Raw genomic sequence first — 19,514 nt, forward strand, 5'->3', positions numbered from 1 at the left:
TATATGTACAAAATAGCATAGATATACTGTTACTTTTTCTTATTTCAATGAGAAGAAAGTTTTGAACTAATAGTGTTTAGACAAGATATCCTGTCTGCATCTTGTCCTCTGAATAACTACTATGAAGACAACAATATGCAATATATTAACTATTGTAACTGTCTTACTAACCTGTTTTGAAACTGTCTCAATGCTATTTCTTTCTCAATAAAATTAATAAAAAAATTGAATTGAAGGGGTTGGTCAAATAGCTCAGCAGATTAAAGCACCTTCAAGTAGGCGCAGGGACTGAGGATTCAATTCCTGGTCCCGCCATGCTGGCCCTGCCCCTGGGGTATGCTGAGACAGCAATTGAGACTGGGCGTGGTGGTGTTCACCTGTAATTCCAGCACTTAGGAGGTTGTAAACAGGAGAATCACTGTGAGTCCGATCTCTCAGTGAGACGCTGAACACCCTGTAGACTCCCCCTAAAATACAGAAAGAAAAAAATTGTATTGGAGATACTGGTAAATATACTAAGATTCAACAAATAGATCAATGGCATAGGATTTGTAAAGAAAGTTACCACTCTGTTTGGAAACAACATGATCATCTGTGTGGCAATTCCTAGCAAATCTGCCCAGAAATCCACTATACCTAATAAGTTTAACAATATCACCAAATATGAAATCAATATTAAACAACTAATTCTATTTCTATACAATAAAGTTCAAAACTTCTTGCTTTAAAAACATACCATTTTCAATTTTAAAAGAAATTAAATACAAAGGGAGAATAACTCCAGCAAATACATATAGAATTTCTATGCTAAAGAATTTAATATACTTGGGCTGACCAGATAGCTCAGCAGACTAAAGCACCTGCTTAGGGAGATGCAGCGGCTGGGAGTTCAATCCCTGGGCCACACCCCTGGGGCATGCTGAGATGGCAATTGAGACTGAACATGGTGGCGCATGCCTGTAATCCCAGTGCTTGGGAGGCTGAAAACAGGAGAATCACTACCAATCTGATCTGTGTGGTGAGACGCTGTACATCTTGTAGACCCTGTCCTATATTCATAAAAATAGAAAAAATAAAGAATTTAATATATTGATTAAATAAATTAATTAATGGAGATTTAAACAAATGGGGTGTTGGCCACTTTCCTTGTTTCTGGCACAAAATACTGAACAACCTCAACTTGGAGAAGAGATTTATTTTGCCTCATAGTTGTGTAGAACTTGCAGTCCATTTTGCACTGACACCAAAGCAGGACAGCATGGGCGGAGGCATTGCATAGGAAAGTTATGTCATGCCATGGCACCCAAAAAGCAGAGAGAGAAGGGAGGAACCCTGGGTAGAGACATACCCTTCCATGTCATGCACCCAGTTACTTGTCTCCACTGATCAAACCCAGCCTTCACTACGTGGCAGCTGTACTGTCCTGTAATCCAGTGACCTTCCAAAGCCTCATCTATGAATGCACGAGGCTTTTGTGGGCATCAAGACATAATCCATAACATGACATTTCACATCACTTACATTGATCAAAATAAACAGATTTTACAATATAGCATTATTGTAAATGTATCTATGAAGCTACTACAATCTTTTACCTTCTTTTTTTGTTTTTCTTTTTGGGGTCCTGGAGATCCAACTCAGGACCTTGCACTTGCCAGAGAGGTGTTTATGCCACTGAACTATCTCCCCAGCCCATAAATTACTGCAATCTTAATCAAGATTTCAACAAGCTTTTCGTAGAAATTGGGAATACATATGGAAGAGCAAATGAAGTAGTAAATCTAGAGGAATTCTGAGAAAGAAGTAAAAGTATAAAGATATATTATCTGATTCCAAGACCACAGTAATCAAAATAGTGCATTCCTGACCAAATACTGACATATAGGCCATTAGAACACAAATAGAATAGGAAGAACAGTCAATTTATTTTTGAGAAAACTACTTAGATAGAGAAATAGTGTTCTTTTGATAAATGGTGCTAGAATTACTGGATATAAGAAGCAAAATTAGTATATTTTGACCCCTTAAGTAAGAGTGTAGCTTGGGTGAAGACAGTAAAAAATATTAATTTAAGGTAGATTGCTGGCAGAAATGTGTAAAATTTGGAAAAAAAACAGGAGAATGTTTTTGAGATCTTGGATGGGATAAAAGTTTATTAAAATACAAAAAAAAAAACATAAAAATTGTCAGATTGAACTTATTCTCAGTTACTTTTCTCTCATTCCTGAGACAAAATACCTGGAACTCCAAATTAGGGAATGAAAAGTTTATTGCAGCTTAGTGTGTGGAGGTTTCAGTTCATAATCTGCTGGATCTAAGGCAGAGTGGTGTGGCAGAGGGGCAGCAATTCATGGTGGTGGAGCACAGCCAAAGCAGCAAAAGCAAAAGAGGAGAAGAGAGAGAGAGAGCGCAAGACTCTTTCCTTTCCTTATATTGTATGCAGGTGCCCCGTCCCAGGGTGAGTGTAGTGCTCATACCCATAACCCCAGCATTGCATCATAAATCAATCCCAACTTCTAAAAGTCTGCCCCATGACTGCAAGGCTTTGGAGGGACATCTAAACACAAAGCATAACAACTTCTGATATGCAAAATATAAAATGAAAGTAAAATTTACAGAAAGTAAGAAAATATGTGCAAAATGTATATCTGGTAAAGAATTTGTAACCAGAATACATAAAAAGGTTTTAAATTTCAATCCAATAAGATTAACAATCCAATTAAAAATGGATAATGTATTTTAATTAATTTTTTAATTAATGAAACGAATCAAAAGAAAGTGGCCTAGCTATATATATATATATATATATATATATATACTTTTTATGCATATATGTACATATTTGTACACATATTTGTACACATATATGTACAGAAAAATTCACATGTGTTTTTTAATTCTTGGTTTTTTTGCAGAACTGAGGATTGAACTCAGGCCCTTGAGATTGCCAGGGAAGCGCTTATTCTACTGAGCCATCGCCCCAGCCCCTAAAACTTTTTTTTTTTGGTATTTTTTAATTCTTTAACGAGAATACAAAAATAGTAAAAAATGGAAACAGTACAGAGTTTCACTAAACGAAGTAGTTGGAATTCAACAATGGCTGTTGTATTGTACATTGCTGTCATCAAATTAGTTGTTCAGATTACCAGATATAAGCCTTTAAGTTTGGTTACAATATTATAAAAAAAATGAAGCATTAACTGCTCCTTTTAATAGACCAGCAGAAATCAGCAAATTATCCAAGCTATCAGATGTATACACATATATATTTCTTTTTCCCTTCCCTCTTTTGTTTCTTTCTTCTTTAAAAATAGATAAGTTAAATAGACACCACCAAAGAAATGTATATGGCAAATGAGCACATGAAAACCTGTAAAACATAATTAGTAATTAAAGATAATGGAAGTAATACCTTAATAAAACATCATTAACACCTTTATATGAACTGCTGTTATGGGAGGGAGGTAGAGCAGGAGAAGGGTTCTTTCTACCTGGGCCTGAACACAAAATCCTCATTTAAAGTTTTTTGTTTGGTATGCAATTAAGACTCATAGTGATCCTCCTTTCTCAGCCTCCGTAGCACTGGGATTACAAGCATGCACTACCACACCTGATTTCAGTGGCTAGCATGGCAGGGGGTACGGTGAATTCAACTTGGATCTTGCACTTGCCAGACAGGCATTTAAGCCACCACACTATCTCCCCAGTCCCACAAAATCTTTCCCATGATTCTTAAATAGTGCTGATAGAATTTCATTAACATAATATCATAGACTCTGAGTTTGGAAAATCATCTTGATTTAAATAACTACTTGTTGATAGTGAATTTTTCTTGCTTGAGTCTTATCAACCAGGCATAAAAGGCAAGAAGCAGGTACAAAAAGACACAGTAAAGAAAGCAGGACTAAAGTTAAATGGCTTTTCAAGCACCAGGATGCTAGTCTGTGATGATGGTGGAATCTTGAGCCCAGCTTGCTTGTTTGTTTTCTCTTTCTGTCTGTCTGTCTGTCTGTCTGTCTGTCTTTCTTTATTTGTTTTTTGCAATATTGGGGATTGAACTCAGGACCTTGTACTTGCCAGGCAGGTGCTTATTTTAGTGAGCTATCTCCCTGGCCCCAAGCCCAGGTTTCTGGCTTTAGATGCACCATTCTTTTCTACTTGCAGGACATCTGGTCCAGGAGTTCTTCCATAGTAATGATTAGATTAATGTCTTCAAAATTTCTGTCATAGCCATGTGCTACTTATCACCACCATAAAAAAAAATTGGCTAGTGTTAAAGAGACAAAAACAAAAAACCAACCCAAAAACCATCCTGTCAGGATCAGCAAGATAGCTCAGCGGTCTAAGGTGCCCACTTAGGTACGCTTAGGCAGGCACGGGGGACCACAGTTTGACCCCCAGCACCACATGCTGTACCAGCCCCACCCCCTAAAAAATCCTGACAGCATTAACTTCTATAAATGATTCACAACAAGAACTCATATCACAGGGGATATGCAAAATGATGTGGTCACTTTAGAAAACAGTTTGTACTTGTTAATGTAGCTAAACATATTCTTGCCATTCACCTCAGAAATTTTACTTTTTGGTATTTAACCAAGTAAAAATAAAACTGACATGTACATAAAGATCTGTTTTGGAATGTTTAATAACTTTAATGATAATCTCCAATAACTGCAAATCTACTGAAGAATGGATACACAAACTTTCAAATTGTCAAATAGCCATTCAGTGTAACACTCAGCTATATTAAGGAATTAACTATAAATACATATATACCCAGAGAAACCTTAGTCTTAATAAGGCATCCAAGCAGCCATCAAAGACATTTATATTCTGTTCAAACACTAAGAATGGTTCAGTTAGAACACCCTCAAAGATAGTGATGTGTCATGGGCATTGGTAAAGCAAAAAATCTTAGGCATAATAGATACTGAAAATTTTACTGACACCCATCTCTCTAAGCAGAGACACAAAGAACAATGAAAGCTGGCTATAAACAAGGAGGTCATTATTATTAACATGTACTAGCTGAAGTGGACAAAGATCAAATTAATTTACTAACTATGAACATTCTAAGTGCAACAAAAGACAAGTCAGACAGTGAATCATTGCCAGTGCTGAAAGGTTTCCAAAACTGAAACAAAATGTATGGTATGTGATTTTAAAAAAGAGGTTAAAAGAATAACAAATGATGTAGAGGTTACAAGGGGAGAAACTTGCTATGTTTAGCAGGATTTTTATGTCATAGGTAATGGTAAAATGTACTGTGCCAGTGGACAAAACTATTACAAGCCAATACTTGGTGTAATGGAATGGGAAATATTTAAAAAGAATGAAATGAAAATAAGGTTTATGAAGACCTCACAACCCTATCATTATTGCACAAGACATACAAAGCTCTATTATTCTCTGATTATTAAAGTAGAATAATGAAGCTATAGTGTCCTTCCTAGATTTACTAGGCAAAAAGAAATACCTCTCTGAGATTTGCCCTGGGAAACATAAAGACAACTATGACTACCCTTAACCCTCATTTTGCTCTGAGATATCCAAAGGAATAGACCGGAGCAGAACCAAAACCATTCTAAACATCCCCCTGATAAAGGGTACTTATGAGTTCTTTAGCGAGATAAGACAGACTGTTTAAGACCCAACATCTAAACTTTACATTCCTCAAACAAGAACTATGGAAAGCTTAGGCATTCCAATTATTGAACAGAAAGATACACATAGACTGGTTTGGGACCCAGTTTTAATCTTGTGAGTGGGATGGAGGCAAAAAAGTGCTACCAGCTATTAAAGTATAAAGTTAATATAATTTTTAATGTTCAGGGATAAACTATGTATATAGCAAGGGGTAGATATGCATATATTGAAAAGAAGGGGAAAAGAAGAAAAGTTAAAAATGAACACAAAAACTCTCAGTATTGTGCAATTCACTGGTACATCTGATAGAAATGAGAAATGTCATAATCATCTAGAAAAGCACTGATATCAGTGATCGGTGGTTAACAGTCTTATTTCATCAGAAGAACATTACCTTTGGGGCATCCATTGTTTTAAAGCTACAAGTTTTCTCCTTTTTTGGCTCATTTATTTGGTTCTAAATACAAGTTAGTTCAAATAGATAATTTTTAATGGAGGAAACAATAGGATACTCACATAAAGAAAAGGCAAACAAAAAAGAGCATGCAAATAAATTTCTTCTGTCCATGAAATTTCTTCTGCCTCCAATAAATATGGAGAAGACATATACAAAAGGATAAATGAATACTTGGAACCAGACCATGAGATATATCTGGTTGAATAAAATGTTTAAAAGTTCAAAAAAAGAAGGATAGTTTCATAATGTACCAGGACATGACCTTCATTAATTATAGCCAACACACAAAAGGAAGGTGTGTGTGTGTGTGTGTGTGTGTGTGTGTGTGTGTGTGTGTGTGTGTGTAAAGGGTTGATCAGAAATGGTCAAGGAGAGTTGGGGGATACTTCTGGAAGTCCATTTCTGTTACTGAACACTTTGTTCCTCTGTGGCCTCTTGAGTTACTCTCAAGAAATAAATCCCCTTTTAATTTTTCCAATCTGCCACTGCTGCTCTTTTGTATAAGGAAGGCAGGCAGACAGACACTGGGGTATGTCTCTCACACCAGCCCAGAGCAGAACACAATAATTTCTCTTAAAAGGACTAGTTCAGGAATCAGAGATTCAGAATCGGCATGGCTACTTATTGTCAGTATTCCTTTTACAAGGGTTTCTTGAGGGTTAGGTAGTTGGCTAGAACATGCTAGATTTCTAAAAGTTACCATTATCATGGTCATTTGATCAATTTCATTATAGAGATTTAGCATATACATGTTCTTGGACTGAGAGTTATATCCCAGTAAATTCATCATAAGCTGAAAATATCATTGTTGAGAAATAATGTGTTCTGTAGAAATGGTATTACAGACAGCTAGGTTAGATATAAATGTACAAGCAGCCAAGAGAGGGACTGGCTCAGCAAGGGAGTCAGTACAAAAGACACAGAAACATCAAAGTTGCAGCTGGAGGTGAATCTGAAGTGGGGCAGGCCTCAAGGTGGAGACTGGCAGCCAAGCCTGGGAGTCTCCGTAAAGATAAACAGCAATTTGGGATTTTACTGCAATTAGCACCATGTGGCCCAGTGAGTCCAGATAGGCATCAGAGGAATGAGTGGGTGACCAGAACATCCAAACACAAACTTTCACGAAATTATAGATAAGCTAAAGTTAATGATCCTTACCATATAACCTTGTTACATCCCTTGTTTCCCTATTGGAACAATATTAACTAAGAGACTATAGTTGTAGTCCTATTGGTTGATTCTGGTTTGACCTACATTGTGACTTTGCTGTATAAAATAATCTTGATAAAAAGAATTGGTGGAACTCACTTGGGACAGATCCCTTGTATAATTCTAGGAGGTGTTTATCTTCTTAACTGTAATAAAACTATACTAACCTTCTTTGGTTTGCAAGTACATTTCTGATGTGAGACCTTAAACTTAATGCATATGATATTCACCAGTGTGGGAATTAATTTCTCTATTACAGTAGGATACAAAAACACAAAGCAACATCCCCCAAATGGTGATAATACAGTCCACTGTAGACTACTATTTTTTCTCATATTGGAGTTATGGTTTGCAGCCACTGTCCAACATCAAGACAGGATGTTGTACTGCATATCACAAGTCTGGGAAAAGATCTAATTTCAAAGGATGAATTTTACTGAATATCAATGGCTTTGTACTGTCATAAAGTTGACAATGTGTTAAGTGAAGCCATTGCAAGTTGAGTTAGTGCCAACACTAGAAAGCATGTTCTTCAATTTGAAACGTTACAGCTAGCAAGCCAGAAACAAAATAAACTATACTCTGTATTGTCAAATTAACATGTTTTTAACATAAAATGTTTTATGAAATAGAGTCTTACCCTCTGTTATGTGGATAACAGCAGCTCTGGCCTTGTAATTCAGCTGTGTTGATTATCACTTCAACTGCTTGTCTTGCAGAGCCTTCAACCTGTTGAACACTTTGGAGGCTCCTCTGCTTTTGTGGAACTCAAACAGTATCACAGGCCGACTTCCCAGGTCTCATTTATCATCTTTGACCTAAGACAGAAAAGAAGGACAGAGTCAAACTAATAAAATGGCAAAAATGTAAGATAATTTTCAGAAAAAAGTCTAGTTGGTATGTCATTCTGAAACAAGAATGAGGTGTAATCTCATTTGTGAGGCAAATGCCGTGTATATTTTCCCTCATGTTCTTATAATATGAAATAATCTCTAGGAAACAGTTATGTTATTTAGTTCATGATTCTATCATCTCCTTCAGGAAAATTAAGAGTGGAGACAAAACAGAAGGGAAATAGCAATTGTTTTGTGTATACTACTGGTCACACTCTCTCCAACAGCACACTGTTTCTCTTTGAATCCTAACATCGGTTCTTCGGTAGGACATTGTATTCTAGACAAATGTAATGTTTTTCAATGGCATTTTCTTCACAGTCTACATGCTATCTCATATTCTGCTAATACAAAATATGTTTCATCGCTTTGCTTGTTCACTTTATAAACACAGTTGCCTGGAAGAAATTTTGGCTATCTGGAAACTGCCATCTTGTGACCAGAACTAGAACTGCCACTACCTTGTCCTTAGGGTGGGAACTTCACCCTGCCAGACAGCAGCTTTTATAGGCTTCTAGAATACTCCGTGCTTAAATTCAGAGATTTTTTTGTGTATTATACAAAAAAATGGTGCCCAAACATTTTCAACTCCAATAATCTGATTGTAAAATAAAATGCTTCCTTGCTAAAAACTGAAAATATGAGAAACATAAGAAGTACAGTTTTGGAAAGCCAAAAGGATTAGTGCCTTTTTAATATTTTCTCTTACCATATGTGTATGTATGCCATTTAAAATACCTTTTTACTCTACTGAACTTCACAGTTTAAACATTTTTCCATATTAAGTAGTATTTTCAGTGTGATCCTTTAATGGATAAATTCAAATAAATTTTCTCTCAACTTTGCAGCATTCTATCTTAATCTTTTTTCTGATTGTTAGAAAATTACTATATCTATCCATCTTTATTTATTTTTAAATACAGATAGTAAAGCATGCTTCAACCACCCAAATAATTCCATCAGGTTGGATGTTACATTTTTAAGAATGTGGTTATACATATTTTATTAATAGCTTTTTTTCAGTGACATATTATGCTACTTGTTTTGAAATTTGCTTTTTTCGCCTAATACTACTTCAAAAAGATCTTTTCAATTCACTACAAGTTCATGTTTTGTCAACTTTATAAGCAGTGCACTGTTTGGAAGCATCACTTCACACACTACCTTTAAAACACTTTACAGAAATAAACGAAATTATTTTTTTAGCTCCTGTTTAAACTTAGATGATGTAGAAAAAAGTGCTTCCAGCTGACCACGGGTCTTAAGGGATGAGCTACGTGAGGACACATGCGGGCTGTAGGCAAGACTGAGTCAGCCTACCCTCTTGACCAGATCTGGGAATAATTTTGCTATCAGCAAAAGATAAGGAAGGTATCAGAGCATGTTTGTGCGTGTCTGTGACCATTTACGTATCTTAAACAAAATGGTATGCTCTTTCGGCATCATTTTTCTCTTCTAACTTTCAAAATGATCATAGCACAGAAAAATCACTCTAAAAGGATCTAAAATGCTGAATTCTAAAAATACTGAATCCAAGTAAAAAGTAGCTTGTTTAAAAATCCAGTAATTTGAACAATCAGAAACGCTGATTTTAACAAGGAATCTAATTACTCAGAGATGCTGATTGTTACCACGGTGTCTAGTCACCCCTGTAAGGTAAAACACCTCTTTATGTTAACAAGTGTTATCATTCAACAGCATATTTAAATCCCTTTCTATGGTCGTATACGTTTATATTTGTGTTTGTGCCAGTTGTTGATATATCCATATCTTTCTATCAGTATTTTGGTAGCATATACTCTGTAAATAAAATATAATAAAATCTGTAATGACAGAAACATGAACTGCCACGCAAAAATTAACATGAAAAACACGCCTCACTTAAATCTTAATTTAGAATCTGTAATCTGATCACCTATTCCCACACTGTGGACTTTAAAAAATATCAGAAGAAACAAAAATTACAGAAGATTAATTCTGCTTCAGTAAGAGCAATTCGACCAAAACCATATTCCACTCCCCCTCTCCCAGGCAACAATCTCTATTTTATTTTAGCTTAACACCAAGACCTAAAGAAGAAATTCCCAGAAAATAAGTAGCTTTAAGACAGCCATTACCTTGAAGCTTCTCGTCAGCTGCAGCCTCACGAAGTGAAATGCAGCCCCTCCCCTAAGACTGGCCAGGCGCGCTTACTTCCCAGCTGTTCGCAGAAGGCTCCGCCCCCTCAAGAGGACAGGAAAGCAGGGGTCCTTTTTCTCAATTACAGGGAAGAGAATTGGCAAGTTAAACTGCAATTCATTGAAGGAAAAAAAAGTGCATTTTTAAAGCACTTGAAAGGAGAACTGGCAACATTTGTCTTTTAATTTACATTGAAGCTGCAAGGGTCAGTGATTTCCAAGAAAAAAAAAAGGACCGCATTATCATATAAAAGAGAGCTTGTTAAGACTAGTTAAAACTGTATATATCATACAATATATAGGTTGCCTATTTGCCTGTTCTGGCACCTAATTTCTACAAATGAGTATCACTGAAGTAGCTTTTATATAGTAGTAATAAATAACAATGTAAAATGGGGGATAAACCACAAATGGATAATTCACAATATTATGGAGACTAATTCTAATTGCTTTCTTGCAATAAAGGTCATGTAGTACAACTGTAAGAACCTTTACTCTTGTACAGCTGCAAGCCTTAAAGCTACTTGCATTCCTTTGCTTCCATTTGGGGTTGTATTCCAATTAATTTTCACCATAACCAATGTTCTATAACTTACTTTTGCCTTGTACTGAAAAGCTGATTTTTTCACTTCCATTTATAACTCTATTTGTTTTATATCAAATTGTTCAGTAAAGAGGGAAGTACTCTTTATTGAGACCCTTCAAAACCTAAATACAAAATAAAAACTAAAATTGACTAAAATAAAATATTCGCCTTTCTTAATAATCAGAGATGCAACGCAAATGTGAACATTACTGAAATGGCATTCTTCTACCTAGAAGCAAAGAAATGTCACAATATGCACTTAGCAAGGGAATAAGGAAACTGATACTCACTTATCACCTATGACCACAAAGTACGGAAGAGAGTAAGATGAAATTGGAGACACTTTAACTCCAAAACATAAGAATGTGCCCTCACTCCACAGTACTCCATCAAGCCAAAGAGGATTGAAATCCTGTCTCTTCGATAGAATAAATAATGCCATTTACTTTTGGATTGTGAGAAACCTGGTTTGTGTGGCTTAATCTCATATCTGTGCTGGTGAACACATCGGAGAATTAACTACAGCCATCTTCATTAACTATTGTACTTACCCATGAACTGTCTCTGCCTTTTGCATACCAAAAACAAATTTTAAAATATTGTGGTACACTATTGAGTGTGTACTGACCATATCTGGTGATAGTTTTCAGTTGGCTTTAGAACAGTCATGATAAATCTGTTTTGTTTGTATTTTTCTGGTAGTAATTTCTTTTCAGATATGCCTTTTCCTGGACAGACACTGGCAATCATTTTTCACACAGTGAAAAGCCCATTTCATTCCGCTGTTATTAACAACTGACTATTCCTTGTGATTAGTTGTCTGCACCTGATAATTAGATATGGGAGATTATATTTATATCTTCTTTTGATGAGTTTTTTAATTAAAAAAATAAGAAATTCACCCTGAAATTTAGATCTTTATTGTCTTTAACTTCTAGGTGTTACTTCTCAAGAAGTTCTAAAACTTTTCCACTGCTGAAGGATAATTCTAAAGTTTAGGTCTCTTAAGATAATGTACCAAATTTAAAACAAAATTTTTAAAATTTTTACACAACCCCATGTCTTATCACAAAGAAGAAGAAAACACATATCTTGCCATATGCTAACTATTCAGATTACAGGAGCAGTTGCACTATGATACAGCTCTTTCTATAATTAACTAATTAAAAAAATGACCTGCATTGGGGACTCTTCTTTAGAAGAGAATATCATATTTCCAGATGTTTATAAAAGCAGGGCGAGGCTGTATTAAAATTATTCTGTGACCACTCATCAAATTGTGCGCGCGCACGTGCGCGCGCGCGCGAGTGTGTGTGTGTGTGTGTAACATGGATTTCTACTGCTTGGGTCCAGTGTCTAGCCTATCAGAGGTTTTTTTTTTTTTTTTTTTTTTTGTGGAACTAGGGATTGAACTCAGGCCCTTGCGCTTGCCAGGGAAGCACTTATTCTACTCAGCCATCTTCTCAGTCCCCCATCAAAGTTTTTCATGAAGGAATTTTAACAAGTTTATGGATTTGAGTTTTGTGAGTCCTGTGAGCAGGAACTCAGTTGTGAGTTTGAAACTGCTGGTTTATCTGTACAAAGAACTTAATCTGTAGCAACTATTTAAGTTATATTTCCATATCTTAGCATAGTTAATAAAATCTCATAGGTAATGTTTCCCTGTGAAATTAATTTATGATGTACAAATATCAATTATTAAAGTACATTTGATGATGCAGTCATAAAAATTGTAGATACTTTGTTAGAAAAGTCGTGTTTTTGAAGAAGAATGAATTTATGGCCTCAGTGTTAATAAATGGTCCTCACTTATGGTAACCTCTTTTTATCCCTCTGAAATTTCACAATGCAGGTTCAGGTAGTGATAACTGGATTAGATTAAAATATGGCATAAAGAAAAGGGATTGGATAAAAGATTTGTTCTGCTAGTAGAAAGAAAATGGAATGGCAATGAGAATGGACACAAGATCCAAGGAAGAAAAATAGATTCAGACAGAAGGGGTTAAGCCATAGCTGGAACTTCAGGTGGATACACAAATAGCCTTTTCCATCATTTTCTTGTAGTAGCTTCAAATAAGATACTCAAAATGAGAATCTGTAAGTTTTAATTATAAGCATTATGGATACAGAAAAGGGATCAAAATGAATTGTACCCCAATTTTTCAATATTTAAAATGATGTAACTGCATGATTGGAGAGTAGCTCATTGGTGGAACACTCACCTAACATGTGCAAAGCCCTGGGATTGAATCCTGAGGGCAAAAATTATTTAAATGAAAAAAAATGATTTGACTACAAAGCAGAAATCAAAATAAATTAATCCTTTAAGATTGAAACATAGCTTTCAATGTGAAAATGACAAGATTCTTAGTTTCTATCATGTGGATCATGGTGTATCTAGGCCTGACATCCAACTGTCTTCACTCAAGACTAAGAATGGCTCCTTGACAAGTTGTGAGATATAACAGTAAAACTGTGAGTGTCAGCCATAAGTTTTTTCATAGTTGTTTAAAGTATGAGATTTTTAAAATGAGAAGTTGTGACTGTGAATTACAAATGCTATAGCTACAGGACACAGAGCAACTTGAATTGTACCAAAATTTCCTAAATGAGCATGTTATTAACATAAATAGTTTTTAGGGGCTGACAAGATAACTCAGTGTTCTAAAGCACCTGCTTAGGCAAGTTTAGGCAAAGCGCAGGGACCATGGTTCAATCTCTGGCACCAAATGCTGCCCCAGCCCCACCAGTTCTGATCTGGCCACAAAACAAACAAAAAAACAATAAATAGTTTTTAATTTAAAATGCTATAGCTATCAAAAAAGAAACCAAGTTAATTATCCTTCAAGATCTCAATATGCTTTTAATGTGAAATGTTTGATGCATTACCCTCTGCTATGTGTACTGCAGTGTTCCTGGCCCTGTGAGCCAGCTACCCTAATTCTCCCTCTGACTGCTGGCCATTTCTGCGGCTGCACTACCTTTCTGGGGCTCACCTGGGATAACAGGCAGGCAATCAGGTCTCATAGACCTCTGAATATTAAGCGAGGCTGTGGAAAAAGAAGGAATCAAATCACATAATTAAAAATGTAAAGAAATTTCCTTACCAAGACACTACCAGGCATATTATTCTGAAAAATTGTAATGAGGTGAAATCTCACCTGTGATGTAGATATCATGTTTATTTTCCATCACATTCTTGTAATATAAAATGCTCTCTGGTATTTATATATGCTATTTGGTTCATTTTGAAATCATCTTTCTCAGGGAAATTATTAGGTGGGTAGACGAAAGAAGAAAAGTAGGATTTGCTTTGTCTCTTCTGTAAGTCAAATTCTGGGTAGCATTTAATAGTTTGCAAGTGATTCCTGCCATCAGTCCTCATTTGGAGTTTTTTTCCCTTATAAATGTTCAGTCTTTTAAGAATTCTTTTCAATCATACCCTACATGCTCTCTCACAGTTGGCTAATACAAAATACATCAAATTGCTTTGTTCACTTTGTAAAAATGGTTGCCTGGAGAAAATTTTTGAAATCTGGTAAGCGCCATCTTGTGATCAAAATCAGAACTACAAACACTCAAATCCTTACAGGAAATCGTGGGAACTAGTCATCAAGGACATAGTAGCCCCAAAAGCTACAACTTTTGTTGTATAGATCTTGCTTTATCTTGGTCTTAACCAACCATCAGAAAAGTATGAAAACGAAGTATAAGAAGTAAAGTCAAAAAAAGAAAGAAAAAAAAAAAGAAGAAGTAAAACCATGGTGTTATGTTGAGCTGTAGGGGACTCTTGTCAACAATTTCTAACACTGCCAGTCAAGAGGAAGATCCAATACTATTATGGACTACTGGACTCTTTTTGAATATTTTGCTGAGTTTACACACCTGTAATATTTAAATGATGGAACTTAACAAAAAAGGGAATGTCCATTTTGTATCCGTGTATTCAAAGTGGTTAGGATAGATATATAGTTACATTCTCTTAATGAATAGAGGGTTTTGTTCTAATGGTGTTTGTAAATAGGATATCTTGTCTGCATCTTATATAGCAAATAACCACTAGGAAGAGAGTATTCAATGTGTTAATTATTGGAACTGTCCTACCAATTTGATTTGAAACTCTCTCATTGCTATTTGTTCCTCAATAAAATTATGGAAAAAAAATATAAACCAAAAAAAAAGAACATAGTAGCCCATTTTGTATCTGTATACACAAAATAGTTAGGATAGATATACATCTACTTTCCTCTTAATTCAATGAGAAGAAAGATTTGTACTAATAGTGTTTGTATAGGATATCATGTCTGCATCTTGTACTATGGATAACCACTAAGAAGACAACAATATGCAATGTATTAATTATTGAAACTGTCCTGTTAATTGGTTTTGAAACTGTCTCATTGCTATTTTTTCTCAATATAATTAGTAAAAAAGGATTGAAAGTTGGAAAAAAAGACCATAGTAGCCTTCTCAAACTTGCAATTTTTTCATTCTCAGCTTAAGAGGTGTGTAGGTGAGCTACACAAAAAAAAAAAAAAAAAACAGGAACAGAAAATCCTCATTGTAATCTTTGTAATTATAATATCTCTCTTGCATACTGTCTTACTTCTTTTGAATTTCCAATGATGAAATCAAATGTCAATAAAGGTTGAAATATTATGATTTGTTCTCTGTATTTTTCCTGCAAACAATATATTTGATCATTTGTGCAAAATAAAAAGCATTTTCATAACATCTTTTGTGAATTGCTTTGCATTTTAAAACATATCTAAACTTTTATCGCATTTTCTCATAATGAGAATAATGCAACCTTGTTATTTTAAAATGGAAATATGTAACACATGAAAGGTCAAAATTTTCTTTCTCTCCAACCTCACTGATATTTAAAAATTAAAAAGTAGCACATACACTTGCATATAATAATGCACACACACATTTTTTGGTAAAAGATGCCATTTCATGATGTCAGTCCTCTGGCAATTTGCTTATTTTTAGACTATACTACAGATTCTTTTCTTTCCATTTTCAGTTCCTCCTTTTTACAGGTAAATAGTAATCAATATTGTAGGCTGAATGTGACTATTCTACTATTTGTTTTATCCAGAGTACAGATAAGTGTCTTCTGCTTGAACTAATGTCTGGACTGTTTAATTAATTTCCAGAAAAGCACAAACATCTAAATAACCAGTCTCTTAAATCTAAAAACAAAATCAAACTTCCACTAAAGACAATGAAATATGAGTATCTGTTCAAGTGTCTGTGACAAAATAAATGACTCCCCTTTCAGTTGCATTGTTTCTAAAAGAATCTTAAAAGTACACAGAGTCTATCACATTATCAGTACTCGCACTCCTGAGTCTTTTATTACTTATATTTGAGCCTAATTCTTTGATTTTTTTCTTTCACAATATATATAGGTTTGACTATATTATTTGAAATTACTGATTGTGTTGCATATTTGACATCCTTTTATGTTTATATATGTTTGCACCATTTTGGAAGAGGTAGCTTCCTCACACACAATTTTAAAATTTCACTTCAGTTATTTTTATGTTATGTACGCAAAGTGACTTATGGAAGAAAGTAGAAAATTGCTCCCTCTTCTGCTTGGCATTCTATAGTAGTACAAACGCTTTATTACTAGAAATACCTGTTGTTTGTGACATTAAGAAATGTCCTTTATTTTTATGATCTCATGGATATTTTTATTATAGTACAAAAGGAACACACAGTTCTCCCGCTAGAGATATAACGATCACATTTTGTACATCATTAAAAAGCAATTCATTTAAAATATTGGGTATAATTTGACAAATAACCAAACTCTTTGTTCTCAGAGTTAGATGAAGCTGCGTAATTATACAATGCTTTAGACTTTTATACAAATTCTACCAAAACAGATTTGTTAGAGACACAATCAACAAATCCAAAGTGATATGAAAGTAATATCCCTAACAAGTTTTAGTTTAGTATTAGCATATCTTTTATTTCCAAATAAAAAAAAAGATTATATTTTTCCAGCCATTACTGCTTTTTGACTGAAAAATAAAATGCCCTATTCCAAAACTAGCTTTTGAAACCTCATGAAGAAACTCCCTCCTCCTGGTGTAATAGGATCACCGTTTTCCACCACTGTGATATCTGGACGAATAAAATAAATCCAGGTAAATAAATAATGCCTTCACAGAAACGAAGCACAACTGTAAAACAGCAGTCACTTCGCGCCTGTACACCAAATCCTCCAAAAGTCTGTGAAAATAACTCAGTTGGACGACATCGCCTTACCTTTGAAGCTGCTCTTCAGCTGAAACCTCCGTAAACAGTAACACAGCCCTTCCCTGTAAACTGCCCAAGCTTAACAAGCCTGGAGCTTTAAAGACAGATACTCCGCCCCCTCACCGTGATAGGCGAAGGCAGGAGGACTTTCTTGTGGGAGAAATGTCGACAAGTTAAACCAAAGCACTGTTAAAGGAAAGAAATGTAACTTTTAGAATTTTAAACGTTAATGATAAAATATATCTGTTCAATTTTTATTCAAAGCCCTAGAGTGGGGTATTATTTTGGAAGAGGAATATTAAAAAGAAAAATAAAATCTTTTTCATATAATAAAAAAATCAGCTAAACTATTTCTTACTTTTGTCCCAGTCCTGTCTTGTACTTGATTTCTGGTAAATTTAAGATTAATTGATCAAGCTCTACCAAAACAGAGAGAGAGAGAAAAAAAAACCAACCAACCAAAGAAACAAACCATGCTAAGTATCTTGATTAAAATCTCAATGAACTAGTATTTAATTTGAGGTAGAAATAATAATTTATAATTTTGAACTGAAAATTCAGACAGAATATTTTTTCCTCTCTTCTAATTTCTTATACTTTTTTCTTTTGGAAATTTCCAAGAAAGTAGTTTTTTACAGAAATAAAAAAATCTGTATGAAGGGTAGGATTTGGATGAACTAAACTGAGAAGACACCCATAATTATAGAAACACTGTTTAATGGAAGTGATTAAACAGAAACATCCCTAAAGTAGCTTCTATAGTTCAATAAGAAAGAAATGAACAATAGAGTGGGAAAAGGGGTGAAGGACATAAGCAGAAAATTCATTAATTCCTGTTACTTCTAATGCTTCCCCATGAAGAAAGCACTGCAGCTTTGAGCCTGTCTACATATTCTTCATTAGACAGACAAGATTTTCTACATTTTGGCTACTATGAGTAGGAATGCTATGAATATAAGATGCAGATACTTGTTTGAGACAGAGTTCTTGTTTTCTTTGGGTGTGTACTCACAAGTGATATTGCTGGATCGTATGATAATTTACTTTGAAGTTTGGAAGGAACCTTCATGCTATTTTCTAAAATGGGTATATCAATTTGTAGTCCCACCACTGATATAGAAGCATTCCCTATCCTGTACATACTTGTCAACATTTGTTATGCTTTGACTTTTACATAATAGCTGTCATAAGAAATGTGAGGTGATAGCTCAGTGTGGTTTTTATTTACATTTCTCTGATGATTAGTGATTTTGAGCATCTTTCTCTATTTTAAAACAAATTTGTTTTTTGCTATGAATTTTATTATTTTTGGCATTACTCCCTTATAAATATCTGGTTTGCAAATGCTTTCTCCTATCTTTGAGTTGTCTTCATTGTATTGATTGTTTTATTGGTGTGAAGAAAGTTTTTGGGTCAAATTCATCCCACTTGTGCATTTATATGACTTTTTTATTTTTTAAAGAGAATAAAAGATATCATAAAGTCACATTAGAAACGATACTGAATTTTATTAAATAAAATGATAGGAATTTAACAGTGGTTGTTATATTGTATGTCATTGTCTTCATATTAGCTGTTCAGATTACCAGATATGAGCATGCAAAATTAGTCAAAAATTATAAAAAATTAAAGAGGAGAGAGAAAAAAAATGAGTATGAAATTGTCCTTTCGATAGACCAGCAGAAATCAGAAGTATTATTATCCAAGCAAGCATGTGTATATACATATATATTTCTTTTCTTCTTCCATTTATGTGACTTTTAATGGAAGTTTCTTTTACAACCTCTGACATAAGTTTAAAATTGTAATTTCTATATCTATTCTGAAATTCTGTAAAGGTAATTTCTGTTCCAGAGCTTGCACAAAATTGCCAAACTGCTTTTGCTAGCATCAGGAATGTAAAACATAGTTTACTGAGAGATAGCAACTGCAGGAACAGAGAGCTGATAAAGTTTCTTTTAAAAAAAATTATGAGACCTTGAGAAACATTGTTATTTAGACTAAAGTAAATCTCTGAGGAGTTGCTTTTATTTTTGTTTCTATCATTTTTGTTTTCTTTAGTATTAAAATGCTTTACAAACCAATGATCATAAACAACCAAAATATAAAATATTGAAGAAGTAAAGCCACGCTGCTATGTTGAGCTGTGGGGGACTCAGGTCAACAATTTCTGACATTGCCAGTCAAGTGGAAGACCCAATACTATTATGGGCTACTGGACTCTTTTAGAATATTTTGCTGAGTTTACACACCTATAATATTCAAAT

General features: G+C 34.5%; 1 protein-coding gene across 2 annotated transcripts in view; it reads right to left on the reverse strand.

Moving 5' to 3' along the window:
* LOC101571038 (PWWP domain-containing protein MUM1L1) overlaps window positions 1–17,320 on the reverse strand; it is a 38,794-nt gene extending 21,474 nt beyond the window's left edge. Inside the window, exons 1-2 of one of the 2 annotated variants that reach the window (XM_004646202.2) lie at window positions 17,257–17,320; window positions 7,956–8,133 (exon numbers count right to left, since the gene is read on the reverse strand). The gene's annotated coding sequence lies outside the window, so the exon portion shown is untranslated. Of the gene's footprint in view, window positions 1–7,955; window positions 8,134–10,325; window positions 10,350–17,256 lie in introns of those variants that run through there. The other variant, XM_023706479.1, reaches the window with a different exon arrangement.
* Window positions 17,321–19,514: the final 2,194 nt, after the last annotated feature.

This window comes from Octodon degus, unplaced genomic scaffold, assembly GCF_000260255.1.
Source record: "Octodon degus isolate 3935 unplaced genomic scaffold, OctDeg1.0 scaffold00259, whole genome shotgun sequence".
Classification (NCBI taxonomy): domain Eukaryota; kingdom Metazoa; phylum Chordata; class Mammalia; order Rodentia; family Octodontidae; genus Octodon; species Octodon degus.